The sequence below is a fragment of the Dama dama genome, chromosome 22 (genome assembly GCF_033118175.1).
Source record: "Dama dama isolate Ldn47 chromosome 22, ASM3311817v1, whole genome shotgun sequence".
Classification (NCBI taxonomy): domain Eukaryota; kingdom Metazoa; phylum Chordata; class Mammalia; order Artiodactyla; family Cervidae; genus Dama; species Dama dama.
The window spans coordinates 20050367-20064284 of record NC_083702.1 but is presented as its reverse complement, the minus strand read 5'-3'; positions in this window follow the sequence as shown (position 1 = coordinate 20064284).

Sequence of the window (13918 nt, the reverse complement as noted above, 5' to 3'; positions counted from 1 at the left end):
CCATTCCAGTTTTCTTGCCTGGAGAATTCCATCGACAGAAGAGCCTAGTGGGCTACAGTCCATGGGGTCTCAGAGAGTCGGACATGACTGAGAGACTAACACTACACTGGGTCTTGGAGAAATGGAAGTTAGAACAAAGTCATCTCCACTCTATAAGCTCAGTTCAGTTCAGTCTCTCAGTCGTGTCTCTCTCTTTGCGACCCCATGGACTGCAGCATGCCAGGCCTCCCTGTCCATCACCAACTCCCAGAGCTTGCTCAAACTCATGTCCATCTCTAGTCGGTGATGCCATCCAGCCATCTCATCCTCTGTCATCCCCTTCTCCTCCTGCCTTCAGTATTTCCCAACATCAGGGTGTTTTCCAATGACTCAGCTCTTCACATCAGGTGGCCAAAATATTGGAGTTTCAGCTTCAGCATTAGTCCTTCCAATGAATATTCATGACTGATTTCCTTTAGGATTGACTGGTTGGATCTCCTTGCAGTCCAAGGGACTCTCAAGAGTCTTCTCCAATACCACAGTTCAAAAGCATCAATTCTTCAGTGCTCAGCTTTCTTTATACTATAACTCTCACATCCTTACATGACTACTGGAAAAACCATAGCTCTGACTAGACTGACCTTTGTTGGCAAAGTAATGTTTCTGCTTTTTAAAATGCTGTCTAGGTTGGTCATAGCTTTTCTTCCAGGAGTAAGTGTCTTTCAATTTCAGGGCTGCAGTAACCATCTGCAGTGATTTTGGAGCCCAAAGAAAATAAAGTTTGTCACTGTTTGCATTGTTTCCCCATCTAATTGCCATGAAGTGATGGGACCAGATGCCATGATCTTCATTTTTTGAAAGTTGAGTTTTAAGCCAGCTTTTTCACTCGCGTCTTTCACTTTCATCAAGAAGCTCTTCAGTTCCTCTTCACTTTCTGCCATAAGGGTGGTGTCACCTGCATGTCCGAGGTTATTGATATTTCTCCCATCACTCTTGATTCCAACTTGTGTTCATCCAGCCTGGCATTTCTCATGATGTACTCTGCATAGAAGTTAAATAAGCAGGGTGACAATATACAGCCGTGACGTACTCCTTTCCCAATTTGGAACCAGTCTGTTGTTTCCTGTCTGGTTCTAATTGTTGCTTCTTGACCTGCACACAGATTTCCCAGGAGGCAGGTAAGGTGGCCTGGTATTCCCATCTCTTGAAGAATTGTCCATAGTTTGTTGTGATCTACACAGTCAAAGGCTTTGATGTAATCAATGAAGCAGAAGTAGATGCTTTTCTGGAACTCTCTTGCTTTTTCAGTGATCCAACAGATGTTGGCAATATGAACTCTGGTTCCTCTCCCTTTTCTAAATCCATTTATCTGGTTCCTCTGCCTTTTCTAAATTCTATGAGATAGGGGCTCAAATAATTCTACCTTCACTGTAAGATTGAACCAAAAAGAAACAAGCCCTTTGAAAGTCTTGCAGCCCAGGTTGCAATCATCTGTGTTTTCAAGAAATTTGAACCTTTATTCATGGATTAAGGGGTCAAAATTTGTCAAGTCCTGGATCCTGAGAGAAGTAACATGTGACTCTTTTCTGGAGAAGGGTAACTTCATTCCAAAATACAGAGACCACAGTCATAGTGACATATTCAGTTTCAAAAAAGAGACCCATAGACAGGTTCCAAAGAGAAAAACAAGTACAAACATTAAAAGTGGACTTTTTATGCCAGTGACTAAACACTTTTATCTCTTGAATTCCGTTTTGCCCTCACTTAATCCTTAATTAAATTATTTTTAATTTCATTTCTAACTCATTTAGGTTCTGGAGTTTTCATTTGACTCCTGAATTATTTCTATGCTGTGGAAATTCTTTATTCTTTTCTCTCTACTTGAACACACTGATCATTTTTATTTTAAATTTCCTATCTGATATCATCAGTATCTGAAGTATCTATAGGTCAGTTTTTATTACTTGACTTGTCAATTAAAGTTTTGTCATTTAGTCTGTTTTTTTTTTTTTTTTTTTTTTAGGATGCTTCACAATTTTTCATTAAATGTCAGCCATGTATGCAAGAGACCTGGGTTTCCCTGGGTTGGGAAGACCCCCTGGAGGAGGGCATAGCAACTCACTCCAGAATCCCATGGATAGAGGAGCCTGGAGGGTTACAGTCCACAGCATAGCAAAGACTCTGACACAACTGAAGTGACTTAGCACATGCACAAGTTTATAAAAACAGTAAAGATTATGAATGATATTTTTCTACAAAGAGAGGTTTTTATTTGTTTGTTTTCTAGCAGGCATGTAGAATATAAGGGATTTATATTCTACTTATATTCTACTTAGAATATAAGGGACTTATAGTCTACTTATATTCTACATGCCTTACATGAGTCCCTTGAGTTTGCCTTATCAGTTGTTTTACAAATTCTGTTCAACTTGGATAATAATTTTTTGGTAGGCAGTTTTATGTGATACAAGCCACAGTTTTGTGGTCAGAACAGGGAGATGGCCCTTCTTTGATTACACAACACCTACCGAGCACATACATATTTAAAAGCTAATGGTCAAGCAATGCATTCCCAACAGAACATTTATTAGGGAACAGTATCACAGATACAGAAAGCATAGCAGTTGCTTAGCTCTCCTCTCCTTTTTCACAACATGGGGTTATGCACAGTATTTAGGCAGGTCTGCATGTCAGATTCCAGGAAGGAGATTCTGATGCTGCAAGTGGGTTTTAGGTGCCTGACTAGGAATTTAGCACTTCCTTGCTAGTGTGTTCAAGGGCTGAGTTCTATGTGGTTTGGTCACAGCACTATCGCATGGGAAAGCCACACTTCTCCCATATTCTGCTGCCTAAGCATTTAACCACAGAAACCACCAGCCCTCATCCTCATGTCTGTAACTGCTGGATGTGTCAAAATCTGTCACCGGAACTGTGATGCAATGAATCAAATGATTGTCTTAAGCACTGCAGCCGGTTACTTTGGAGAGTTACAGGACCTACCCTGAAGCTTCAGTATTAGTTAATTCCTTCAGGTCTTGATGGCAAGCTTGACTGCAAGTGGTGGAAGTTTATCCCACTGCAACTGAGCAAACACGTCAGCCTGCAAGGGCTGCAAGGCTGGGTCCCTGGGACAGAGCCCCTGGAAGGGAAGAAACAGCGACACTCTGAGGGCAGGGTGGGAAGTCGATCACTCCCGCTTTTACAACTAAATAGAGCTGCATCATCCACAAATTCATAACTTTGCTTAAACCTATCAGGGCTCTGAGGTTATAGGGCAGTCAGCTAAGCTGAAATCTGAAAAAGACAAGTACCTTCAAAGAAAGACAGGGCATGCAATCTTGCTCACCTGGGGAAAATACTCAATTCATAGAAGCTGTTATAAAGAATTCAGCCAAAATGTTTAACAAGTTGCTAAAGGCAGACTGTGGTTTTGCTTTAGAGCACAGACACCCTGAGAACTGGGGACACAAAGGTAAATCACAGATACCTGAAGCTACTTTACAAACTTCACTGGATGCTGTAAGTTTGAAAGCAGGTCACAACATATAGGCAAATTTCCCTTATGTTTCAGGTCTGGGGAGATGAATAGTCATTGTTGAAAAGACACAAAACCTGAAATTTCTTCCCTAGGGAACAAGAGCCTTATGCCACTGAAGGCAAAACAGCAAGCTCTCCTTCTCAGGCTCAAGAGAAGCTCATTACAGCTGAAAATGACAGAGAGGGGAACAGCCTGATGGTGTTAACCATGGCTGCTAGAATTCCTCTGCTAAATGAATCTTCAGATATCCACAGTGGTGACTTGCTTGACAGGCCTCCTGTTTCAATTCTCTTGTTCCCTCACTGTTTCTCTCACTTTCAAAATAAACTGCCTGCATTAGAGTCCTCCACATCTGCTTCTCAGCACCTCATGTCCTCTTTTTCTACCTCCACTTTCTTTAGTTTCTTTTCACCTTTAAAGGGACAGCAATCTGTCTTCTCTTTGTTCCCTGCTCCTTTCCTGTTCTGTCCCTGGGCTGCGTCACAACCTAAGGTTCACAGAGAAATGTAAACAGAGAATTGAGGAAAACCCCCACACAAGCCCTGGAACACCTAACAATTTAAAAGATTTAAAAAATGTTGCATCTAAGTAAAGTTGTCAGGTAAAAAACAACTTGTGTTTTGAACTAACTGAATAAGATACCTGAATATCTTAGTCAGTTAAATTGTAAATTTAGATAAAAAAATAATACGTTTTTCAAGTAAGTATGCCTCATGCAATATTTCTATTTATTTGTAATATGCATTATTGACCTGAAATTCAAATTTAAGTGGAAATTCTAGGTTTTAATTTGCTAAATCTGGTCAGTCTGCACATAATTGCATTGGAAAAGGTCAGCTAGAAAAATGAAGACAAATGTATGGCTGATTCATGTCAATGTATGACAAGAACCACTACAATATTGTAAAGAAATTAGCCTCCAACTAATAAAAATAAATGAAAAAAAATATTTGTATAGGCAGAAAAATTTATTTTAAACCGAAGGAAGCTGTTTCCTGACCACCCGACCCCACCCCTCCACCCACATACCTGTCATTGTATCTATTTGTAATATTCATTACAAACCTCATGTTTTATCCTTTTCTTCTTTGTGTCTGAAACTTTTAAACACTCCTTCTGAAGTGCGTGCGTGCGTGCTCAATTGCTTCAGTCCTGTCCGATTCTTTATGACCCCATGGACTGTAAGCCCACCGTGTAAAATTGTCTCAGATTTGAGATTTTCGGGAGACTATATAAAGAAGCCAAAATTGGAGCACAGTGGCCTTTCTGGGCTCTGCTTTGAGTAGTTAGCGGGTGAGAGGTAAGGAGCCAATCAGATATGAAATTCTCAGAGTTGTCACTGCGCTCCAGCCAATCCCAGGCTGCTGATCCTCCGCGCCCCTGCAGCTAGGGTACCGGTTGGTAATCGCCTGGTAGCCGTTACTACCCAGGTTCATAAATTCGTAAAAGAAAAGGACACATGATATGCGCGGGCCAAGGCGGCATCCGCCTGAAGTCCAGTGCCGAGATTGACTGGAGGATGCTAGACTGCTGCACTATTTCCAGTTGAATCTTGCTTCCGCCCGCTCCCCGGGAAAACTGGCATCTTGCTTTCCTGCAGTGAGGATCAGATGTAATTATCAGTTCATCCCCGGGATTATTCCATCAGTTGTGACTGTCAAAGAGCCTTTTCCTTTTGAGCCTTTTCTTTGAGAGTCTGAGATGGAGAGTGAAAGAACTGAGAATAGGAATGTTGTGGAGCAGAGGATCAAAAGGCCAGGTAAGAGGGAAGACAGAAGTTGTCCTCGGATACAGGAACTGAGCATCCTTTCTTGATCCCACCTTGCATCCTCAGAATTTTGGTTTATATCATACATAATCTGACCCTGAAGTAAAACAATCTTCTTTATAAAGCAAAGACTTCAGAGAAATTGTGGATCTACCCTTCTCCACCAGATTTCCCCCATCCCTTGAAAAAGGCAGTATTTCATTAAAAAGCACCAGAAGAAACTTGTTTTTCTGTTCTGGAATCCAGGCAGAAGATTGAGTAACATAGTTCTCAGAAATGGCACCAAAAAGTGGAGCCAAAGATCTTTTGAGACTGCTGCTGCTGCAAATTAGATCTTTGTGCCTTTCCTCATTTTCCTAAGTGTTAATTACTGGGTTGTGAACTATAGCATGTAGAGAAGATAGAGGGGAAATATTATTTGGGCCTTTTGTTTCTTTACTTGTTCACTTTTCTGGTTTTTTTTTTTTTTTTCCCCATTTATTTTTATTAGTTGAAGGCTAATTACTTACAATATTGTAGTGGTTTTTGTCATACACTGACATGAATCAGCCATGGATTTACATGTATTCCCCATCCTGATCCCCCTCCCGTTCACTTTTCTTTACAAGATAAACAGTGACATGTTTTCCACAGGTATAGCAACAAAGAAAATGCTAATCATGTCAAGTATGATTTGTGGAGGTATCGCCTTTCTTCTTTGGGCAGTGTTAGGATTTCCTCAAAAATGTGAGTAAACAATTTCTGCTAAAAATATATTGATTGTATTAATATTGATTTGGTTATACCAGTGACTAGCTTTTCTTTCTCCTTCACTGAACAACTGGACTCAGAAAATATTCTCCCTACCAGAGCCATCTAGTTTTTCTTCAAAATTAGTTACTCTGCTTTGTCTTCTAGAATGATCATTTGTTTAATAAATATCTCTTGAACTTCAGGCATATGATGATATCAAAATGGAAAAAAAAAAAAGTAGATTTTCTGCCCTGGAATTAATTCATTATTAACTGAAGAAAAAAAGCATGTAAACATGATAAGAAAAAAGTGTCAGTTGCTCAGTCGCATCTGACTCTTATGACCCCATGGACTGTAGCCCACCAGGCTCCTCGATCCATGGGATTTTCTATGTAAGAATACTGGCGTGGGTTGCCATTTCCTTCTCCAGGGGGTCTTCCTGACCCAGGGATCGAACCTGGTTCTCCTACATTGGCAGGCAGATTCTTTACTGCCTGAACCACTAGAGAATAACTACTGAGTATAAGTACATTCAGTCTGAAGTAGAAGAAGAGATTATAAGTCTACCTCTAGTAGTTGGGCTTCCCTTGTGGCTCAGCTGGTAAAGAATGTGCCTGCAATGCAGGAGACCTGGGTTCAATACCTGGGATGGAAATATCCCCTGGAGAAGGGAATGGCTACCCGCTCCAGTGTTCTGGCCTAGAGAATTCCACTGATTCTATAGTCTGCAGGTTTGCAAAGAGTCAGACACTACTGAGTGATTTTCACTTCGCTTCGCTAGTAGTCAAGTGAGGCTTTGTGATGGGAGGAGTATTTATGCTGAATCAGGAGATCAAGTAGGCATTTATCAGTGAGCATGACTTTGAGGAGAAAAAGAACATGAGCATCAGAGAATCATACCAGGTGCAATTAGGATAGAGTTAAAAAGAAGTGGGTTGGGATCTAGCAATTATATTACATTCTGCTAGTGCATTAATTCTTTCACTTCCACAGATGATTATTTTATACTTTATCCTTTCTCTCCAAACCTTTAGGAAGTCTTTCCACATCTTCACTGTCAAATCTATATCTTTGCTTCTAACCTTATAGCTTAATTCAGTTCAGTCACTCAGTCATATCTGACTCTTTATGACCCCACGGACTGCAGCATGCCAGGCCTCCCTGTCCATCACCAACTCCTGGAGCTTACTCAAACTTGTGTCCATTGAGTCAGTGATGCCATCCAACCATCTCATCCTCTGTTGTCCCTTTCTCCTCCCACCTTCAATCTTCCCCAGCATCAGGGTCTTTTCCGAAGAGTCAGTTCTTTGCATCAGATGGCCAAAATATTGGAGCTTCAGCTTCAGCATCAGTCCTTCCAATGAATATTCAGGACTGATTTCCTTTAGGATTGATTGGTTGGATCTCCTTGCAATACAAAGGACTCTCAAGAGTCTTCTCCAACACCACAGTTCAAAAGCATCAATTCTTCAGTGCTCAGCCTTCTTTATGGTCCTACTCTCACATCCAAACATGTCTACTGGAAAAACTATGGCTCTGACTAGACAGAACTTTGCTGGCAAAGTAATGTCTCTGCCTTCTAAAATGCTGTCTAGATTGGTCATAACTTTTCTACAAGGAGCAAGCATCTTTTAATTTCATTGCTGTAGTCACCATCTGCAGTGATTTTGGAGCCCAAGAAAATAAATTCTGTCACTGTTTCCATTGCTTCTGCATCTATTTGCCATGAAGTGATGGGACCAGATGCCATGATCTTTGTTTTTTGAACATTGAGTTTTAAGCCAGCTTTTTCACTCACATCTTTCACTTTCATCAAGAGGCTCCTCAATTCCTCTTCACTTTCTTCTATAAGGGTGGTGTCATCTGCATATCTGAGGTTATTGATATCTCTCCTGGCAAGCTTCATTCCAACTTGTGCTTCGTCCAGCATGGCATTTTTATGACAATTAGTAGAAAACTTCCAAATAACTCTCATCACCACACCTATTGTATTACCTCTATCTCTACCCGTAAACTCTATCTGGATTCTTGGTACTATGTAGATTCAGTGTTCATGTTCTATGCTAGCCTATAGCCTCTTACCTGATTGGTATTACTGTAGTAAATCTTGTCTCCTCTGCATCATCAGCCTTTTCACGCTCAACTGAAATATCCTCATGGGCAACATGATATAGTGATATCTCTCCTACTCTCCCCTGTCCAAAAAAAAAAAAAAAGCAAACTCTCTAGACTTTACTCTTCCTTCATCTACCAATTTGTTTTCTCCTCTGTACAGTAGCCTCCTTGAAAAATTTTCTTTGCTAGCTTTTCCTAATGTCTGTTTTGCTGTCTTCTGTTGAATCTACTCTGTTCAGATTCCCATTTCTTTTTCTACCAAATTTACCTTACAAGTCCATTAGTAACTTCCAGATAAATTCTTAGTCTTTATCAAACTTGATCTGTGCAGTAGTCAGCACTGTCTCTCTCCTTGGAAATGATTTGTTCATTTGACTTCCAAAACAGCATTCTCTCATGCCTTGCTTCCTACCTAATCTGTTGCTTATTTGCAGGTTTCTTGTATTTGTTCCTTATTTTCTCCCTGACCTCTTACCTTTGCCCCAAGTTCAGTCCTAGAGCAGGTCCCCTCTTCATCTGCCTTTGTACTCTTGGTGACCTGAACCAGACTTAAAACTTTTACATTAGCATTGATGATTTCCAAATATATATCTCTGGTCTGGTTTTTCTCACTGAATTCCAAATTGTTAAATCCACCTACTTGACTCTCTAACAATCATCTCAAACCTAGCATTGTCCAAGCTGAAATTTTAAACTTCTGTCTCCTATAGCCCCTTCTATCTGTGGTTTTCCTCATCTCAGGAAATAGCAACTTTATCTTTCCAGTTTTCGAGACAAAAACTTTATAGCCCTTTTTTGAATCTTTTCCCCACTGTCAAGCCCCAAACATAATCAGCAAATTCTGCCTGGCCTTTCAAAATATGGCTATAATCTGAGTACTTTTCATCATTTCTACCCTCTTGATCGTTCCCAATTCACATTTTCTATCTTCTAAATCTTCTTCTCTCTTCCACCCTTGACCTTCTAGAGCAACATGCCCAGTGAAAATATAATGTGAGTCACAAATATCATTTAAATTTTAACAGCCACATTGAAATTAAAGAAAGATTGCAACAGTTTTAATTGCATTTTATTTAATTCAAACGTAGTCAATGTATTATCATTTCATCATGTAGCTATGTAAACATTATTGAGATCTTCATACTATTTTTTGTAGTGTTTGATATTCAGTGTGCATTTTATACTTGTAAGACACCTGGATTTGGACTAGCAATATTTCAGGTGCTCAATACTCACACCATTTCAGGCAGTACAGTTCTAGAGTCTATTTTTAACAATTTTTTGAGACAAATCAGATTTGTACAAAATGCTGCAGAGGTCTTTTATTCTGTTGGAGTGATGCCAAAATCCTACTAACGGCCACAAGGCTCTGCTGGAGCTGATCATTCAGTTATCTCTGTGATCTCATCTCTTACTACTTCATTTTTCTCTAGTCCTCTGGCATCCTTACTACTTTGTGAAGAAGGAAGACACGTTCATCTTTGTCTTTTGTCCTAGGTCTTCTTTTTGTTTGGGAAGCTCTTCCCCTGTATGTGAATATGCCCCCCTAACTACCTCCTTCAAATCTTTAATAAATATCTCATGGAACACTGTCTGGACTATTGCATTAAAATTGCACCTCTTTCCACCAACAATCCCAATCCCCTTTACTTTGATGCATTTTATGACAAACTAGTATAGTTTATTAGATATGTAAGTCCCATTTAGGGGAAGGATTTTTGTATCTTATTTATAGAGTTGTATTTCTAAAGCTACAAAAGTATCTGGCACACGGTGGCAGCTCAAATGATAACTGTTGAATGAATAAATGAATGAACAAAGTAGTGAGTGAATTAGAAAACATGGCTTTCTGGTGACCCAAGTTCTGAGCCACAGACTTGATTTTTGAACAAGATGTTTATTTGAACTTGACATTTTAAAATCATTTTGAAATCAATATTGGTGACCTGAGTTTTTCCACTTGACGTTTATACCAGAACTCATATGTATAGTCCCATACTGTTGGTTTATTATACAGTTTGAGGGTCTTCAAATTCAGGGGATTAAGTGTGACCAGTCATTTCTTTCAGCTGTGGGTTAGAGGTGTCCTCTTTATTAAACCTAATTTCTCTGAAGATTGTTACACTTTCATGAGTAATTTTATCTACCTAGTGGCAGTAAGTTGGAGAGTAAAAACTGAATGTTAGTAAGAGTTCAACATTTTTTCCCCTCCATCGTTTTGCGTTTAAAGATAAAGGAACAATTTTAATGAGAGGTGCTGTTTTTGAAAGACAATCTAGTCTCACTTAAGTCAGCAATAGGGAGCCAAGTATCTGAAATTAACAGGGAGAAATACCTTATTTATCATGAGATGTGTCCCAGCCACCATAGTAAATTACAGGGAAAAAAAACTGGTAAATAAAGAAAATACCAGTAGTATGAAAAAAAAATCAAAGGAAAAATGTCTAAAGAAGATTGAGTTTCTGAAAGTTTGTTTATTATTACCATTTTAAATTATACATAGATCTGCATTCTTCAATGGTGATTTGTTTTATGCTCTGTTCTTGATCTTTAATTTTCCTGAATTATGTCAGTTAAATCGTTTGAACATGGAGATAACATACGTTTTCTCAGTCTGAAATATATGAGAATCTTTTACAGTGAAGGTGAAACTCTTTCATTTTCTTACACTTTCTTCATTTCCCCCCCTCAATTACTGTGTTAATTTTAGCTAAAAATCCAGTGATCTTCTACAACAAGACATGCTCTGAGGATGCAATTACATGTCCACAAAGCTGGAGCCGAATCAATAATAATTGCTTCTTTCAATCTGAACGTGAAAAAACTTGGATGGATGGCCAGACAAAGTGCACAGCTCACTCTGGATCTCTGGCCATATTCAACTCCAAGAATGAAGTGGTTAGATGTCTCCTTCGCAATATATATTCCATTTAATTTACTGAGTAGCCATTCTGTACAGGTATACTTCAAGGGTGTGATAGATCAGTCAATGAGACAAAGATCTTTGTCTTTATAGAGGTTAAATCACATGGGAAGAGACAAGGAATAAAAAAGATAACCATAATAAACATATAAATTATACAGTATGTTGCAAATTAGTTAATTTTATGCAAAAAATTGTAAGTTGAGAGGATTTTATGAGTGTTTTCAGTGGTAGACTGCAAGTAATATAGTCAACTCAGTGATAACACTTGAGCAAAAATGTAATGTAGATAAGGGAGTTAGTTGGTCAAGGGAATATCTGGGGGACAAACTTCCCAGAAAAGGAAATAGCTAGAACATGAATCTTAAGGTAGGTATTTGCCTGGAAAATTCAATGAACAGAAAAGAGGCAGCCAGTCAATGTACCTAACATGAGACTGTGAGTGAGGTATATGGCTCATCTAGGTCTGTAGGCTTTTTTAAACTAGACTTAGGAGATATTGCAGAAAATGAAGAAAAAAAAAAAAGTATGATGTGATTTAACCTAAGTTTTAAAATAATCATTTTTTTTAAATGTAATGTGCCCTTGAATTATAAATATAAAGCAGAGTGTATGTTATTAGGCTGTTGCAATAATTCTAGCAAGAGAGTAGTGGGCTCAAAATGACTATAGCATTGGAGGTAACGAGAATGAGAAAACTAGGAGAGCACTCTGTATTTTGTGAAAGGAATCTTTGATGCCCTATCTGGGACCCTCTTGCTATTGGATTGGACTGAAAATGGACAGCACAAGCAAACTCTGGATATGGACAAATGGAGATGTATTCAGCAACTGGTAAGCATTAATAGCATGTATTTGTTCATACAACAATGAGGATGGTAAGAACTCTGAATCTATAATTGTTCTTTTTTGTTTAGTTGTGCCTGGCTCTTTTGCAGCCTGCCAGGCTCCTCTGCCCATGGGATTTCCCAGGCAAGAATATTGGAGTGTGTCACCATTTCCTTCTCCAGGGGATCTTCCCAACTCAGGGATCAAACCTGGATTTCCTGCATTACAGACAGATTCTTTACCGCTGAGCCAGCCGGGAAGCCACCTCCATAATTTCCTCCACACCATCTGCCCAAAAGGCCCCTCAACAAATTAAATGCCAAAGAGAAGCTTCAGACAAATATATGGTCTTGGGTGAAGGTCAGATACTTATGGACTATACCACTCATGAGCCACAAAGGTTTCTTTTATTCTAGAAGAAATTAAAATCCAACTTGTATGAACCTTGCCTTATTCTTCTCAGGGCTTTGCCTTTGGTTTGTTTGTTCACTCTTGCTTTGAATTCTCATTGACATGGGAGTTTTAGAAAGTTCACTCAAACCTACACTTACTACACCCACTGGTGGCTTGAAATGGAAGAAAGTTAAGTGATAAAGGCAAAATGATTGCTTCCATTGACCTTTATTTAAAATCTAGAATTTCTCTATGTTCCTAAGTTTGAAGAACTGATTGTACCTGTAGACGTTACTTCTGTTCTTGAAATATTTAAGATCTTCTCCAACTTCATGGAGGAGAGAGGAATTGGAAGGATACTGATTTCCCCATAGAGAGGGGGCACTAGCTACAATTTATTGAGCACCTACTACAGACAGATGCTGTCTCAGTCCAGTGGCATTTGGTGCCAGACATGATAGAATGTGTATGACATAACAGAGTAACAGGAGTTGCTAAATTTAGAGAAATTTCTCTCATCATTGTGTTTATATCCAATTTGGGGAAAAAATACACATGCAATGATTTGAGCCCAATAATATAGCCAATCATTATGTTTTCAACTTTGAAAAATATATGACGAAGTATCACATAAACTTTCTGACTACCAAACTTAACAATTATGGAATTTTCTTGAGAGAAGATATTATGTATTATATATAGCTCCACTTCAAAAAAAAAAAAAAAAGATGAGACAGAGGTTAAAGTAAGTTGGTTAAAATTGGTGCAATAGTTTGCTAAGGCTACTATAATAAATACCACAGACTCGGTGGCTTAAATAATAGTTGTGGAGCCTAGAAGTCTCAGATAAAGGTTTGGCAGGGTTGATTTCTTCTGAGGCCTCTCTCCTCGGCCATCTTCTCCTCTGTGTCCTCACATGGTCTTCCCTCTGTGCACTTGCCTATTTGTGCCCAGATTTCTTCTTCTTATGAGGAGATCCGCCATACTGGAGTAGGGTCCCCTGTAAAGACCTCTTTTTAACTTAACCAACATTTTAAAACACTTCATCTCCTAAGATAATTGCATTCTGAGCTATGAGTGGTGAGGTCCTCAATATATAAATTTGAAGAGGGGGGTACCTAATTCAGCCTATGACAATTATTGAGCTCTCAACACCAAAGAATGCATAGGAACAGAAATCACATACATTTTGGAAACAGGCAGATAAAAATTTCAAGTTACACTAGAAGTTAGGAAGTGACATCAGTGGCACAAAGTAATTCCCCAATTGCTAAAAGCATTTTAATTAACAGAAATTATATACCAGGAATCATCATAACTCTCCATTCTATTTTTCTTGTCCTTATTTTGAACTCGCAACTTCTTCTCTTTATATATGACCCAAAATAGGAATTTAGTAAACCCTTTCAAGATATTTTATTTATAATTGTTTATGTATGTCATAACCTATCCAGCAAGAAATACCTACTTCACCATGACAATAGTTGCAAGAGTAGATGACTGAACATCTGTTTCAGCCTTAAGATTGTCCGATTTTTTTTTTTTTAACAAGTAAAGGGTGGTCAATTTAATGTCAGTTATAATGTCTCCCTTTATATAATCTTTAAATGGCAAAAGAAATTTATTTGATCATTTTTATTCT